Here is a 17528-nt window from a genome sequence, read left to right on the forward strand (position 1 = left end):
AATGAAAGAAAGGAATCAAGCTTTAGTAGAGTAGTTGCGTAATTACACATTTAAACTGGCACCCAGTAGGGAAACAGTCCTAAACAGATGCTGCCAGTAAGCTTCAAGATCAATTTTTTTTTTTAAAGCTAGCTTTAAGATTTTTTTTTTTTTTTAACATTTTATTTATTTTTGAGACAGAGAGAGACAGAGCATGAACGGGGGAGGGTCAGAGAGAGGGAGACACAGAATCGGAAACAGGCTCCAGGCTCTGAGCCGTCAGCACAGAGCCCGACGCGGGGCTCGAACCCACAAGGTGTGAGATCATGACCTGAGCCGAAGTCAGCCGCCCAACCGACTGAGCCACCCAGGCGCCCCAAGATCAATTTTTTAAATTTCCTTTTGCACGTGCACACCTGCGCTTCTACTGAGAGAGACAGCAATGGGGAAGGTGACTCATTTTTTTACACTTCCATCTGATTCTGCTCAAGGGGCAGAAAATCAGACACAAGGCACACTTATTTCTTACCCAGACAGGATCGGAAAAGCATCTACATAAGAAGTATACCCCAAAAGTTACATTTAAATTTTTTCCCACTAACTCCTTTTAACTTAGAACTTATTTAGTAATTTCACACACACAATGAAAAAGGTCCCTTCCAGCTTTAAGACTTAAAATTGGTTCATGGAATGTTATCTCGCCCTGAAGAGGGCAATTATTTGAAAAGATCGTTTTAGCTAAAATTTTCATTAAAATACAATACAAAACAAAGAGAAAGTTTAGGTCATCTCATTAACCCTCTGGTTAAAACATTAAATCTCTGCAAACTCCAAGCAGTCCAACACTTGGTGATAAGGAAGCCTAAATACTATTTGACACAAGTGAAACAATATGAAGATTTAAAGATCGCATCTTCTCACTCTGCTCGCGACTGGAACGGTCATTTTACAAAGGAGGGTGCAAAGCCCAGGCAGGCAGTCATACCCTTAGAGGCAGGGCCCAGCTGCCCTCAAAGTGTGACCTCTTCCTCAGACCAGGAGTCACTCCTCTTCCGGTGGAGGAACATCTCCTCAGGCAGTTACATGCCCCGCCCCCATCTGAAACTCCACCCCCCCCCCCCCCCCCACCTGAGATGAGATGGGAAGGGTGCCCACCACATGGGGCATATCCTTCCAGGGCGCAAGCTCAACTAATCCACACACCTGCCTAAACGCTACCAGAAACCTCCACACCAACGCCGCTGCCTCCACAGGACACGATGCAACCTATTTCATGTAACCTAAAATGGAAGGAGCGAAATATAAGAAATATTTTTCACAAAGATACTCCATTCCAGAGTTGAAAAGCAAGTTGTTCTGAGTGCAGCCTGTTTAGAATGTATTCTGACCTCCGCTTGTCTGTAATCAACATTTTCTCAGGTAGGAGCTGTTTCCCACGTTGCAAACCACAAGCCACGGCCAGCCAGGGCTGCCACAGTAGCTGGCCAGGCGGCCAGCCCACCCTCTTCCCGACTCGTTCAGGCCCCTCACTCCTTGGATCGGCATGCCCACCTACTGTGGGGGGTGCACCCACCTGCTGGGTGGGGTGCACCTCTCCGAACGCCATCTCTTTTCTTAGCCACACATGAACCTCCTGGTAGCAAGTAAAACGTATCTGGAGTCCAGAGGAGGAAAAAACAGCTTACTGCTGGCAGTTCATTCTATGATCACCTTACGGACAAACAGCAGAACTGCTTCATTCAATATCTTTCAGAATTCATTTTTACCCTAGGAAAATGGCATATATGTGGTTCTCCCTTTCTTTAGGACACAGTTTTGTTAACTTCATTTTGAACATGGGATCCTTTTCTTGGGATTACCCACACTCTCCATAAAAATCTTCACTTTCTCTCATTTACAGCTGAACATAAAAAGCGCCGACGAAAATGCAGTACCAGCATATACCTGCACCAAAGAAAAGTCAAGACTCAGTATCATAAAAAAGTCTTTCAAGAGACCCAGAAGTCCTCTTCATAAACGAACTCTGGATAGGACATTGCTTCAAATCTTTTCAAAGGAAAAAGTCTCTATTTCACCTCAACCTTATCAATCTTTCATTTCTTTAAAGACTGCTGATCACATTTTATTACTTTCCAATTTATAGTCCCATAACTACAGCTTTTCAACTGACAGCAGATGCTAGTTAAGTGAGATGGGGGGGGGGGGGTTGGTGAGCAACCTTAGAACTCAGCATTTCAGCAAATAACAGAATTCAGAGCTGGAAAGCGGCTCAGAGCTGACTTAATCCTGTGCTGCTCAGACTGCAGTATGCTTATTATTCCTAGGAGGGCGCCAAAGAATCAGAACTAAAGGTGATAAAATTGTCCAAAGTCCAGAACTATTTATATATATAAAGTGATTAAGTAATAAATAAATAAATTTAATTAGTTTAAAAAAAAAACAACTGAGGCACCTGGGTGGCTCAGCTGGTTAAGCTTTGGACTCTTGATTTCAGCTCACGTCATGATTTCACAGTTTGTGAGATAGATCCCGGATGTTAGCACAGAGCCTGCTTGGGATTCTCTCTCTCCCTATTTGTCCTCTGCTCACTTGTGCACGCGTGCTATCTCAAAATAAATAAATAAACGTTAAAAAAATAAACATTAAAAACAAAACAACCAACACAACAAAAACCTGTACACCCGACACGGACAGAATATCTTCATTCTGTAACAAACACGTAGCTTTCAAGGGCATTAAATTAAAGGAAAAGCTTTGTCTTGGGAAAAGGTACTTCTGATCTGTGTCAACCAGCTAACCAATAAATCAAAACAAAGCAAGAACATCCTGAATGTGTAGTGTTTCTACAAACGAAGAATGAAATTCAGCACGTCATGAAAACATTCCAAAGGGTCTGTAGGACTCTAAATCAGTAAAGAGCTGTTTGATCCAACAGATGGCAGTGATAAAGATGGCAACTTATCTTCCCCAAGTGCTCACTACAGTCCTATAGACATTCTCTAAAATCTTGTTATGTGAATAGGCAAGCCAGCTTCCTTAAAAATTAAAAGCCATTTAACAGCTTTAGAAGTGGTGATAAAATACACCTTATTTCAAGACCTATATAAATGTGCATCCCTCCTTTCTCAAATTTAGTATTCCTAACAGATCTAGATTTCTTAGCACTTTGGTGACAGAGAGTGAAATATCCTGCAACAATTATAATCCTACACAAGCTCTTGAAAATCAGGGGTGCCTCAGTGGCTCAGTCGGTTAAGGGTCATCTCTTGATTCCAGCTCAGGTCATGATCTCAGTTAGCAGGATCCGGCCCTGCATCAGGCTCTGCGATGACATCACGGAGCCTGCTTGGGATTCTCGATCTCCCTCTCTCTCTGCCCCACCCCTGTTTGCATACGCTAAATCAATCAATCAATAAACTGAAAAAAAAAAACTTAAAAAGGAATTCGGACCTCACAAGTCAAAGCAAGGGACCCCAAATACAGCCTGAACGTAACACAACTTAAAAAATCTTCACGAAAACAACTGACTTTTTGTCAGCAGTTTCCACCCAAAGAAGATCTGGAGAAGAAACATACTAACTAAGGGAGCGCTGGTCCTTTATCTGTGCTCGGGACCCTCCTCTCTTCCTGCGTCCTCCCTTCTTCCTCCAGCACTGTTCAAACACGCCTGGCCTAGGTGGTCTCCAAAGACAGAGCACGCGCAAGGGAGGAAGAGCCGAAAGGTCAGAGAAGCAGGGACAGGAAGGATAAAGCCAGGGGGCCGGGGGCCTGTCCAAGCTTTGCGAAGCTCTCTAAGCTCTCCAAGCTCTGCGAAGATGGACCATCACCTGCTTGCTGCTGAGGTCTGCCTGTGCTGGGCACTCTCCCTCCTCAGCCTCCAGGCAGCTGGATCATACTTTCCACTCTCAGCCTTTTTTCCCCCTCCCTTCTCACCCCCACGGATGCTCTTCCTCTGCACTAAGCGCAACACAAGCTCTGGCCCTGTGTGACCGGAAGTAGCCGCGAATTCAAGCAGGCGATTCTAAACACCAACACGTGAACCCTTCACCACTTTAACTCGTGTGTGCTCCGTGGCTTGGGCTTTCTCCTTAGACTGATTCAGTCCACCAGACCCTCTTTTCTTTCTCTCTCACCTAAACCACATCCATAACCCATCACCAAGACTTTCCCTTTGTTTCTTTAAAGTACAACTTAGTTACAAAGTGTGAAAAGCACAGTCCTTCTAGAATATTCTCCAATTTTTATAGTGTCTTACCCATGTACCTAACAGTTTTCCTTGTGATTTGTTTTTATTGAGACACTCCAAAGTTTTCAAAGTCGTGCGCCTGTGTTTCCACACTACTGTACCAGCCCATACTAGTTATGTCCTACAACTGCAGGAAGGAGCGGAGGGCCCTAAGCCCGCGTGGGAACACCCCGAGCTGGCTCCTGAAAGCACACCACCCAGCTGGTGGGGAGAGGAAGTGGGCAGCCCACGCCAGCCCCGCAAGGCCCACAGATGACTCCAGGGGCTCCTCCCGCACCCCACGCCCGGGGGTGTTCTCCCACCTCTGTGAGTACCGCAGGCTGAAGGTCAGTGCAAGTGATCGGCTCCCCAAAATCCATCGTCTACAAAAATCCATTCCCACCACCCTTCTCCTGAAGAGAAATAAAGCAAATCTGACAACCCCTCCATCTCAACGAAACACAGCATATCATCTACCCAGCTGCCCAAACCAGAAACCTACCAATGCATTTTCAACCTCTTCTTCTCAAATTAGCCTGTATCTTCCCATCTCTATTACCGATAACCACCATCTCGGAACCAAATCACTACCTGACTTCTTACACATCTCCAACCCCACCAATTCCTCACAGAACGACCTTCCTGAAACAGGAAACTATCTACTACCCTGCAGTTCACACCCCGAAGGCCTGCGCTTGGCATTCTCCATCTTCCCACTGCCTGGGTTACAAACCCATCATGCCCAGCGGCGCAGCGTGTCAAGAGCACGCTGTCTCTCCCATGCTGGGAGGGCAGGAACGCGTCTATCTTCTCGGCCACTATATTCCTGACACAGTACCTATCAGAGTAAAACCTCAGGAAATACGTGTTTTAATCACACTGTGTCTTTCATGCAATAAACACGCAGGAAGAAATTTTTGGTCTTTAAAACGATGATTCCAAGTAAAAGCCTCTGTTGCTGCAGACTACAAATGATGTGTTAATGTGGGAAATGGTAGTATTTTTAGGTCGGGGCAAAATTATCGTGGGTTCGGTTTCATTTCATCTCAGATGCTCTCAGATTCTGGATGTATGTGTGCATATGTGTATACGTGGAATCTAAACATCCAGGAGAGCCAAATACAAAGCGATGCTGACAATAAAAAATTACATTTAATTATTAAAATAACAAGTTATTTTATTCTTAGGAAGAAGTTCCTAAGTGGCAAACATATGCTAAAATTTTTTTGTATTGAATGTGGAGGTCAAAGATCTTTTTGAAAATCTGTAAGCCGAGTCCTTTCACTGCAAAAACAGACACATACCAGAAATGTTAAACACAGACACAGAAGTTTAAGGAACTCCCCCCCCCCCCCCCCCAACACCACCTCCAGTCCACCGATGAACAACAGGTTGGGCATCTGAGGAGGAGTCAAGAGCAGAGGCTCGAGGCCCGCCCAGCACCCCAAGTCCCCATTGACCAGGTAGTGACGCTGGACACTCCCATCTTACCTACTGTGAGCATGTTTAGGGCAGGTGCATCACAGCGTGTGATTAAACCAACGCAGTCATTACTAATCACTAGGGAGCCAGAGGCTGGACCTGGGGAGACAGGGGCGCCACGGTGACTCACAAAGGAGCAGCCAGAGTCTAAGACCAGGGCTCAAATGCCAGGTATGGCAACTGAACACACTTTCACATTTCCCAACATGACAATGCTAATCAGATGATATTAAAATACAGTGAATACCACCTAGCACGAAGTGTTCCCTGCAAAAGGGATACCACACTTAAAAAAGAATTTAAGTTCTACAGTTGTGATTTCAAAAATATCTACTACTCTAGATAATCTTTCAGTTTGATATTCCAAAGGATATGTATCCTAGCACAATACGATCTCCATTTTATAAATAACTGGATCATGACTCCAAGGCCATTTAGGATTATAATTCAACACGTGAACACCGTAACCGTAACACCGTAAAAGCGAACTATCAGTCAGCATCAGCTCCAGTAATTCTGAATTACTGTCCAGTGAAATAAATGAACTTCTCTCAGTCTTGGGGTATGAGGTACCCCTCACCCTAGTAATACTCACTGTACAGAGCACTATTAAAACTTTCTGTTTCAAACCAGCACTTCTGAAGCTTAACTATGCTGTGTGGCATAGGCTGCAAATGTATCAGGTTACTTGGACCTAACGCGTACATAGGACACCTAACATTTCCAAGAGTTGGGTCCTGTTTGCAATGGACTTGGAAGCAAGAAACTAGATTGGCCCCATTTTCTGCTCTTCATCGTGTGATATAAAACAAACTGTCTCCAGGCCTCAGTTTTCCAAACAGTGAAACAGGTGTTCTGAAAAACAAATTAAAAAAAAAAACAAAAAACAACAAGGATTTTAGATACTCCGAGTCCCAAGCCAAATGCGCGTTGCTGAGGGTGAGGAACTGTGGCAGTGTGCATTCATTTCTCACATCCTGTAGGAACGCTGCAGGCTGTTCCAATCTGAAGTCATCATGCACACAGCAGGAAGCAAGCAATAACAGTTGTTGAGCATGGTAAACTAAAGGCCAAGAGAGGTGGCAGTGCTCACCTAAGTCACCCCCTCTCAAGTCTGAGCCCTCTTTACAAAAAGGTGATGAGTATGAACAGAGGTGGTGACAATTTCAAAGCCTGAATATGGAGCCCGGCACCAGCAGCCTGGATAGCAAGGTTTACAACTGTCTGCCAGTTCAGGAAGGAAACCACTGAATTTATATGAATTTCTCAAAGACAACATGTTAACTGCAATCTGAATATATGATACAAATTGGAAGATCTGTCAGTGCCTTCCTAAGTTGTTTAAATTATCTAAAATGATGAACAACACCTTTAATTTTCTTGAAATGAATGCTTTTTTTTATGTTTCAAAAAATAGAGTTTAATAGCTGCTGTAAGATTCTGCTTTAGAAAAAAAACCCGTAAAACGCCAACTTAAAGTTCTGTAGCATTCGAAAGGTTAACGAACGCTCCCACCAACTTTAGTTCTTTTGTGAAACCCCCCCATCAAGGGAGTACCTCGAGACCACCTTCCGGGAGTTCTGTAACTGGAGCACAAGGCAGGACTGAGCTCAGGGAGGACAGCAAAGGCACCACACCCTCTGCCACCTGCTGACCAGCTGCCCTGCACACTCACTTTGCACTCCCGCTCACTTTGCACTCCCCTGGGCTTCAGGCTGAGTCTTTGGAGCTCCAAAACCCAAGGACTACACCTGCTTATCAGAAACTACTTACCAAATCTCAGTTAATAACAGAAGAGTCTCGGGGAACGTCCTATTTCCAAGTGTTACACCGCTCACATGCAGACACCATGCGAACACTGTCAGAGGCTTCCCTCCCCATCATCCACCTCCACAGTGAACAACGGTGCTGAAAACAAAATTCTCCATGCAACGGAATTTAGGCTGATCAGATGTACTGTATTATTAAACACTTGGTAAATATATGGTTTACAAATTTTCAATACACTTCCCTAACTGCACCGACACACCAAATTGTAAACTGGAAGTTAGTGATCCAGCCCTGCTCACAAAATCACCTAGTAATACAATTAGGGGCCATTAATGATCCTGGGACAATGCCTGACCTGCAGCTTTTTCTCTTGAACTGTCATCTTGCATTTTCCCGAAACTTAGTGAGCTGACAGATCAAAAACCTCCACAGTGACAAGCACGCTCTCAATAGCCTGAACTTCAAAGGAAAAGTGCCAAGAATGTCCCTGGTCTTGACTGAAACTACTAAAACTTACGGTCATTTACGACCTCAAGGCACTGTGTGCAGGGACACACTTCACCGGTAAGTGGAGGTTCACGGGGTCACAAAAGACTTAAAATCTGCAGTTTTTTGTGGCGATTCTATTTTCTCCTCCCGGTCCATTCTCCCTTAGGGTTAACTCTCCCACAGAGGTGGCCTGAAAGGTAATCCTTGCAGCAAAACAAATGAAAACACATCAACATATACAAAAAAGTGTGAAGAGCTGCAAGCACAGACAGACTGCCGTGAACTACTGTACTCATTTCGACCTTTGGTCCTCACGGACTGCCCCCCCCCCCCCCCCACTGTGTAACGGGTGAAGAAGAAAATACCGCTGACTCATCAGTTACTCATTTTGTACGATGGTCTGTACTCAAGTGACCTGCTGAAGGGACACCGGAAACAGCTTTATATTCTGAAAACAAGAATCACTGAAGATTCAGATATTAATCAAAAAGGAACATGAAAACTTCCAATCCCGGGGAAAAGTTTCATCCAAAAAAGTTATTACAATAAACTTCTGCACCAAATGACAACTAGCATACTATCATTTGAACGTTTTTACCTCCTAAAAACACAAGAGAAAATGGTTTACGTTCTACATGTCTAGATTTTTAAAAGGTAACTTTCCACAGGCATTTTGAGTCTACTTTTATTTTTTTTTAATGTTTATTTATTTGTGTTGGGGGGGGGGGTGGAGGGCGTGCTCAGGGTAGGGGCAGAGAGAGGTAGGGGGACAGAGGATCCAAAGCGGGATTACGTGCTAACAACAGCAGGTAGCCCAATGTGGGGCTTGAACTCATGAACCGATCCCAACTCGAGCCGAAGTCCAAAGTCCCTCAAGTCTACTTTTAAAAATTCCTGCTGGGGCGCCTGGGTGGCTTAGTCAGTTAAGCATCTGACTCTCAGTGTAAGCTCAGGTCAGGATTCGTGGGCTCAAGCCCTGCGTCAGGCTCTGTGCTGACAGCGCAGAGCCTGTTAGGATTCTCCCTCCCTCTCTCACTCACTCTCTCTCTGCTCCTCTCTCTCCCCTCCCCCACTTGTGCGGTCTCTCTTTCAAAATAATAAATAAATAAATAAGTAAATGTTCCTGCTATTCTGTGATTCTGTGACTCTGCAGAGTTGGAAAGAGCCTGGCAGCTATACAGTACTACAAGCTCTCTGAGGATACATACGTTATATATGGTAAGGAGAAATTACACAGATGGTAAAATTTAACAATGAAATACAGAGAAATAACATAATTAACAAAGAAAAATGTTCAGAAAGTAATCTTTAAAGAACGGGTTTTAAAGGACACGATATTTTCAGAATAAAATATTTGAAAAGGGGTTTTTTAACATGTTCAGAGAGATATAATCAACTTGTAAACTCAGGCAACTTGTAAATCTGTATCAAACCAGTCACTATGTTTTTATCCTTGTATTTTGAACTTTGACAATAAAACAAAACTTTTCGAAATCTGAAAACAGAATGTTCTCATTCTTCAGAAGTTTCTAAAAAAGGAATCTCTTAATTATTCTGTCTTAATAAAAGCTGAAATAACAAATATACTTTACAACTGATAAACACAAGCAAACTTAAGGCAAATTTTTAAAATATTGTTTTACACATTATGTTTAATATAAATGAAAAAGTTCCTAAACAAGCTAGTCTTCATTTCGCCCAGGGCTTGACCTTTGCACTGTGATAAACACAACATAAACACGAGGGCCCTCCACCTCAGGGCCAAGTAATACCCATCTGTGTGTGCCCTTTCCTTTCTCCCCATGCCACTCTCCATAAATCGGAGTAAGATTGCTTAAAAAGGCAATAGTCATGGAATTCTCCTGCTGAAAACCCTCCAACTGCTTTCTATTGTTCTTAAGACACAGAGCAAAATTCTCACCTATGCGGAGATCTCTCAGATCCCATGTGATCCAGCTGCTACCTCGTCTGACCCCTTCTTTACTCAGCCTCATTCAAATTATTCCTCCAAACGCTGTGCTCATTAATGCTGTGCACCCATCTTGTTTCCATGGCCGGCTACCCCCCCCCCCCCCCGCCCTACTGCACTCTTCCTAAGGGAGCCTCCTGGCCCCTCAAGGCCTACAAGGCCAACACAATGTATGGCTCTCATACGTGCTCATTGGTTATCTACGTCCCTCAGTGGACAGTAAGCTCCAGAAAGGAGAGCAATCCATCCCTTCTGCTCACCATTATAACCCTAAGATTTATTCATAAATTATTCAGTGAATACTCTGTACTGTTCAAAGGTCTAGGTGCATGTCACTGAAGAAAACAGAAACCCTCAACCTCAGAAAGTTAACTTTCAAGCACCATACATAAAATATGAAGTTACAGGGGCGCCTAGGTGGCTCAGTCGGTTAATGTCGGCTCAGTCCGACTCCTGGTTTCAGCTCACATCATGATCTCACGGTTCATGAGTTTGAGCCCTGCATCTGGCTCTGTGCTGACAGCGTGGAGCCTGCCCAGGATCCTGTCTCTCCCTGTGTCTGTCTCTCTCTGCCTTTCCCCTGCTCGCCCTCTTATCTCTCTCAAAAATAAACAAACATTAAAAAAAAAAAAAAAACATGGAAATTACTTGGAACATTACAGTATAATAAGAGCTACAAAGAGAAATAAGGGAACGGAGATCAGGGGGCCGGCCATAGGACCTGCTGTAGTAATATAACAGTAACAGCTAGACTACTCGAGGGAGTGTGTGCTGAGAGCCATCAACAAGTTTTGTGGATGGAAGCTTCAAGAACCCAAATGCCTGCCTGCATTCCTCTAAATAAAACAACACACTTTCCCTTCTAGATCCTTCTAGACCACAAGCCCTAGAGAAGAGCTCTAAAGCTCTGGTATCATTTGTCTTTGTACTGCGCACGTCCCACCGATCAAAACACCTCCTCAAAGAAGGCATGAGCCCTTATCTTACATCCCTACCCGACCCTGCAGCAATGACTCTCCACAGGGAATGAAAAATGGAAAAATCCACTTAAGTTTAAAAATACATTTTCACTATTGTAAATTGCTTTGTTTGGGCTAATATAATTTGTTTTCATTTTAAAGCCAAATAAAGAAGAAACATTTGTTATTAAAAAGGGGGCACATTTCTAAAGACTGAGAAAGAGTACAATCTAGGTCACGTAATTAAATGAGTCCATCTAAAACACGGCAAGCACTAGATAGAGCTATCAAACCACTAACATTTTGTAAATACAACCATGCACTTTCCACTGCATTCATTTCAAGTGAAGATTCTCGTGTCTGTTACACAGGCATGCAACTACTATCCGCAAGTCATTTCCCTACAACCAAGTGAGAGGTGTCTTCAGACACACCTTTTTCCATCCAGTTAGTTTACTAAACATCCACAGAGGGCCCCCAATTTATGTTTCAACATACAAGTTTTCAACTTCACAATGGTGCAGAAGTGATACACATTCAATAGAAGCTGTACCTCAAATTTTGAATTTCCACCTTGTTCCCAGCCAGCAGGCTCCCAGACAGACAGCCCCATGACCGTGAGAGTAACAACTGTACCCACACCGCCATTCTGTTCGTCACTTTCAGTATTCGATGAATGACACAAGAGACAGTCACCACTTCATAATCAAACAGGCTTTGTGTTAGAGCATTTTGCCCAACCGCGGGCTAATGTAAGTGTTCTGAACATGTTTACAGTAAATAAGGCTAAGCTGTGAGGTTCAAGGTTAGGTGTATTAAATACATTTTTGATTTAACAACATTTTCAACTTACAAGAGGCCTACCAGGACATAAGCCCATCCTAAGTTGAGGAAGATCTGTATGGGGGGCCTGGACCTGAGCTTGGCAAAGAGGTTACAAAAAAAGCATCTCACCCACAAGGAGCTTTACTTAATTAGGGGCTGTGCCTAAGGTGATACAGAAACAGAGAGGAACTAAGCACGACTTTAGAAATTAAGGCAAGGATTCTTGAAGGACTCCTGAAATACCCTTATAAGGATGGATTAAAGAGCAAAGTTAAGAAAAAATAAATTTAAAAAAAGACATTCAATTTCAAGCAAAGAAACTATGGGGAGCAGAGGCAGCACTATCTCCAACATCACGGTCCTGAGGTAGAGGCAGTGGTCAGTTCAGGCCAAGCAAAGGTGGCCTGGCCAGCAAGGAGGATGCAGAAATGCCAAGGCCCCTGGAGCCAGGCCCCTGGGCGTTTCTTATTTAGGCAGGGGACAGTCACAGAGGAGTTTTTAAAAAGGGCCTAACAAACAGGATATGCTTTTAAAGCAGCCTCTAGCCATAGTGTGACTAAAACGGTGTGCTGTAAAAAAGAGACATGTTATTTCTGTCACACAAATACTATCCTAATTTATAAGTTTTTAAACCAAAAAATTTGCATATTAGACTTCATAAAGAACATTTTCAGTGAAGACTAAGTCTCATCTTAAGGATTATCAAAGTCTCCCTAAAAATCAAGTAGCATGCTTTTAAATTTGAGTCAAATTATGAAATGTCCTTCACGTTATACAATTCACTCTGTGACCCAGGTCTCACTACCAGGGAAGTAGGACGGACACTAAAGACAAAATCAAACTGCGACAGGAGATGCAAAAGTGGTGGCATCACTCACCTGCAGCCCTTATTAACTAAGTGAAGGCAGCTTACTAGGAAAATGGTGAAAAGTCAGTTTATGAAAGCATTAAAGGGACAAGAGGGCCTTGGGGGTGGAGGAAGGTAAGAAGGGAAGGAGACATGAGCGGAGTTAATACTTTTCTTACCTGTTCCTAAGGTTAAAGACATTTATTTACATACAGGAAAAACAAAGTGTTAGATCGTTAGCAAAAAAAAACCAAAAAAACATTTCCACATTGGAATTATCTTCCTTCTAATAAGAGAACCTAATGGTTTTTCACTTTACAATTCCATATTCTAATAAAGAAATTCATTTTCTAGTCAAGGTAACTCCAGGAGAAGTAGAGTAGCTCCAAAGGTATTAGCAAGTACAACAATTAGCAAACAGTCTGAGCTGAACTAAACTACAATCAGATCTGGTGAGTTTTCTCTCTCTCTCAGAAGGCAGTGCCTCATTTACTGTGTACTCTAAAATTAGCTCTGACAAAAAAAGAGAACTCTTTAAAGGAATAAAGTTTTACAAAAGAGCAAAAGCAACAAAGCCCAGCAAGTTTTTAACTATGTATTTTCTATAAAAACTACCTCAGTGTTTGTTTTCTTCTGTCCATAAGAAAAAGGTTCAGTCAATGGCCTTTTAGGAGGAATTACAAGAACACACGGAGATTTTCTGGCATTTACCAAACTGAAAGAAATACTTAAGTACGAGAGAATTCTTTTTTTTTTTTATTTAAAAATAAATTTTTTTTTAATGTTTATTTATTTTTGAGACAGAGAGAGACAGAGCATGAACGGGGGAGGGGCAGAGAGAGAGGGAGACACAGAATCTGAAACAGGCTCCAGGCCCCGAGCTGTCAGCACAGAGCCCGACGCAGGGCTTGAACTCACGGACCGCGAGATCATGACCTGAACTGAAGTCGGCAATTAACTGACTGAGCCACCCAGGGGCCCCAGTACGAGAGAATTCTAAGAGCACAACCATGAGGTTATGCAAGCGTATTTAAAACTTGTGCCTTTAAGGGGAGGGCAATAACAAACACAACTTAAAGTAACATAGATCCATACTGCTTTTAACAATCTCCAGGGACCATCATAAAGAGACCACATGTTACTAAAATTAGAAGACCAAAATTATGATCCCACTTATCACTATGGAAAGTATGAATCCAGCACTACACTTTGAAATAAAAGTGGAAGGAGTCTGTCAGGCACTTCGCACTTGGTAAATGGGACCACAGGTCTAGCACTACAAAAACTTGTAAATACTGTTGCAAATCTACTTAACAGGAGTTAAACTACCTGAAGGTACTGTTTATTGTATTACTGTTAACAACCTGGTGCTCCCAACTCGCACTTTTCATATTTTAGACTTACGTTTTATATATGAAGACTGCTTCATACAAACAAGTCACTAAAATGTGTCCACAGAGGTTAAGTATGTATTTGTCAAAACTCATGCTTATTGGTGGAAATCATATTAAGTTCAATAAATTCTCCAACTCTCAACTTCCTTTAAAGCACAATCCCTGGGAACCCTAAATAAAATCACTATCTCCCTGAACATGCTGCCATTTAATTTCATCTACTCTTCCACGAAAACACGTTAAAATGAACGCTAGCACTTGCATTATCATCTATTTTCTCTCTGGCTTCTACTCAAACATAGTGTAACTGCTTTCTCAAAATACACATTTTATCCTCAGAATCTGCTTTCTCTGCCCAGATACATGTGATCAAGCAAAAACAAACCAAAACACACCAAAACAAAAACTCTCCAAAGCATTTTTCAATTTTTTATTAAAATTGACAATCACCGAATATTGAAAATAGTAATAAGGTAAACATTTTCAAGTTTTAATAAGAACTTATTATTAATTTCTATTAATAGGTTAATGAATAGTAAAACACCCAACTTGTCACAACAACCCTAAGAGGCTGACATTATTACCCTTCTAGAGATGGCCAGTGAAGCACCAAGAGGGTAAGTCATTTCCAACCCGTAAGACACCATGCCATTCTTCCATGTAAATAAGTCAAGTCACATTAATGTTTCAAAATACAGGATGAAATTTATCTCTAACCACAGGCAAGTTTCAAAGGGAAATACACAAATCAACTTTATGGTTGAATAATAAATTTGCTAATCTGATGCCTCACTTTAGCAACCCAAGCAAACTCCAGTCGAGAGATCTCTCTTATAGCTTGTTTCATCAAACTGCCTGTCCCTATACTAAATACAGAGGAAAGCGAAAAAGACACAACCATTTCAACTTCTGTAAATTACCCTGACTGTAAATTAGAGGGAGCCGGGCAGGTGGGGAAGTATGGAAATTGCACATTGCTCACACAGTGCACCAGGGAACATCTCTTCCCCTCCCCCCCCCCCTTTTGCAAAGGACAACTTAGCACCTATTTCAAGTGCATTTTAAATTCTTAACACAACTTAAGAGACCAACTTTATAAATAGCATTAAAAAAAAAAAAAACTTTCGAAAGGGAAAGTAATTTGTACACTTACAACATTCGTCTTCGAGTTGGCATTATCCTTTTTTAAAACCCTCACACTTACCAAGTAATTTCCCTGCACAGTGCAGCGAAATCGTTCGGTTTCCTCAGTTATCCAAAACTTCAAACTTCCGTTTAAGATTAGGACAAATTACAGTGCAGCCAGGAAGACGGTGTCGAACGCTTAAGAGTTACCCTACGGATAATTTTCTAGTTGCATCTCATCCAAAATTAAAGGCCGTTTTACATAAAAATAAGAAACGAACATGCAACACAAAACTGCGCCGAAATCTTAAGTTTACATTCTGATTGGACACGACTGAGACGCAGGTGGTAAGAGACTGCTGACCTGTCCTTTTCACCACAGTGTACCGTGATCCTAGTTCGAACGCAGGGCATCCTTAGATTTGATTTCTCTCTAATTCCTTCAGAACCCGCCTCTGCTCAAGCCCATCGAGAGGAGAACGGGAGCTCCCCAGACACACCCGGAGCAACAGGATCCCCACTTCCTGGTCCGAATGACCCCGTCCCCTCCCCGCCCGGCCGGCCGCCGGGGCCTGGGCCCGGGGCGGAGGGCAGGGCGAGGCCTCTGCAGTGCGGGCCGGACGGCGGCGCTGGCCCGGCCCCGACCCCCACGCCCCCGGCCCCGACTCCCGGCCCCGACCCCCACGCCCCCGACTCCCACCCCCGACCCCCGCGCCCCGGCCCCGACCCCCGGCCTTGCACCCGGGCCCCGCAGCCCGGCGCGGCCCCGCCACCGCGGCCCTGCCCGCCGCCCGGCCCCGTCCGGCCCGCCCGCCGCCCGCCGCCGCGTCCTCCGGGAAGATGGCGGCCCGTGACAGGCGGGCGCGGCGCGGGTCCGAGGCGGCGGCCCGGCTCCAAGCGGGAAGCGGAGAGGACGGAGCGGCCCGCTCGCCGCCTGCCGCGCTCACCTGTCAGCAGCGCCGCCGCCGCCCGGCCGCCGACCGCCGCAGCCCCGGTGCCCGGCGACCGCGCCACACGCGGACGGGGCCGAGAGGGAGGGGCGGGGAGGGCGCGGCCGGCCCGGACGAGCGGCGGGGGCGGCGCGGCGCGGGCTGGCGGCGGGCGGCGGCGGCTCCTTCCCGTTTCGGGCCCGAAAATGTCTCAACCTCGCGACTCCGGCGCCCCAACGCTCCTTCCCGTTCGCATGAGAACACACAGCTCCCACTTCCGGGGCTCGGCGGAAGTCCCGCCTCGCGCGCCCGCGCACCCGCGCGCCCTCGGACTCAGCGGCCAGGCCCGCCGACTGGCGCTCTACGCCCGGGAGAGCCTCTCGTCATGGCAGCGCGGCGTCCCGATTGGCTGCGTGCGGCGCCCGGCCCTCCCCTCTGCTTCCCGGCCTTTCCGTGCGCGCGCCCCTCCCGGCTGCGCTTGTGATTGGCGCGGGCGCGCACGCAACCCGGCCCCGCCCCTCCGTCCCCTCGGTCCCCACCGCCCCCGCTGCGACTTGAGGAGGCGGCGCCGTAGCGTAGTCCTGCGACCTCTGCCTTGCTAGCAGATGGCCGTCTCCCGGCACCCCGGTCCCCGCCTCCCAAGACCACGACCCCCGACCCCCGACCCCCTCACCCGAGACCGCGACCCCGTCCCCCCCTCACCCCGGGACCGCGACCCCGTCCCCCCTTCACCCTAGGACCGCGACCCGGTCTCCCCCTCACCCTGGGATGGCGACCGCGCCCGCAGACCCCTGCCCCTCAGTGCCTGAACAGACACACCCACACACCACTTCTCCCCCCGCTCCCGCCCGGTCCGCCCAGGCGCAGGTTGGGCCCCAGAGAGCCCCGGGGCGCTGGGCGTCAGCTCCGTGCTGCGGGCTCTCTCGGGTCTCGAGTCACATTGTGTCACCCACCCACACCCGTGGTGCGGGGACGGAAGACAAGTGTGTTCACCTCCTTGAAGCCGGCTCCCTACTGAGCACTGATCGTATGGACGTGGACATTTGAATTAGTCCCTTTGAATTAGTCCCATTACATTACATTACATTACGTACTGAAGGTGTTTTCTGGTCACTGCCCAGCCTGTCCCTGCACCTGTGCTTCCCATTCGTGCTGCGGAGGGACGTGTGCATGCAGGTGTGCGCTTGGACTTCCGCGTCCTCAGGGCCCGGCGCGTCCTCAGGCCCTGGTGTTGGGTGCACTTTGCTGTGTGACCATGTCACCTCCCGGCTCTAAGAAGCTTGCACACTACATAGTGATATTAACGGCAAGACTTTTTTTTTTTTTTTTAATGTTTATTTTTGAGAGAGAGAGAGAAGTAACAAAGGAAGGGCAGAGAGCGAGGGAGACACAGAATCCGAGGCAGGCTCCAGGCTCTGAGCTGTCAGCACAGAGCCCCATGCGGGGCTCGAACTTACAAGCTGTGAGATCATGACCTGAGCCGAAGTCTGACGCTTAACCGACTGAGCCACCTAGATGCCCCTTCATAGCAAGAC

General features: G+C 45.8%; 1 protein-coding gene across 2 annotated transcripts in view; it reads right to left on the minus strand.

Moving 5' to 3' along the window:
* The window catches only part of LARP4B (La ribonucleoprotein 4B), a 93670-nt gene extending 77385 nt beyond the window's left edge, over positions 1-16285 (minus strand). Inside the window, exon 1 of one of the 2 annotated variants that reach the window (XM_078450504.2) lies at positions 16012-16285. The gene's annotated coding sequence lies outside the window, so the exon portion shown is untranslated. Of the gene's footprint in view, positions 1-15143; positions 15276-16011 lie in introns of those variants that run through there. The other variant, XM_078450505.2, reaches the window with a different exon arrangement.
* Positions 16286-17528: the final 1243 nt, after the last annotated feature.

The sequence above is a fragment of the Panthera onca genome, chromosome B4 (genome assembly GCF_046562875.1).
Source record: "Panthera onca isolate mPanOnc1 chromosome B4, mPanOnc1 haplotype 2, whole genome shotgun sequence".
Lineage (NCBI taxonomy): Eukaryota > Metazoa > Chordata > Mammalia > Carnivora > Felidae > Panthera > Panthera onca.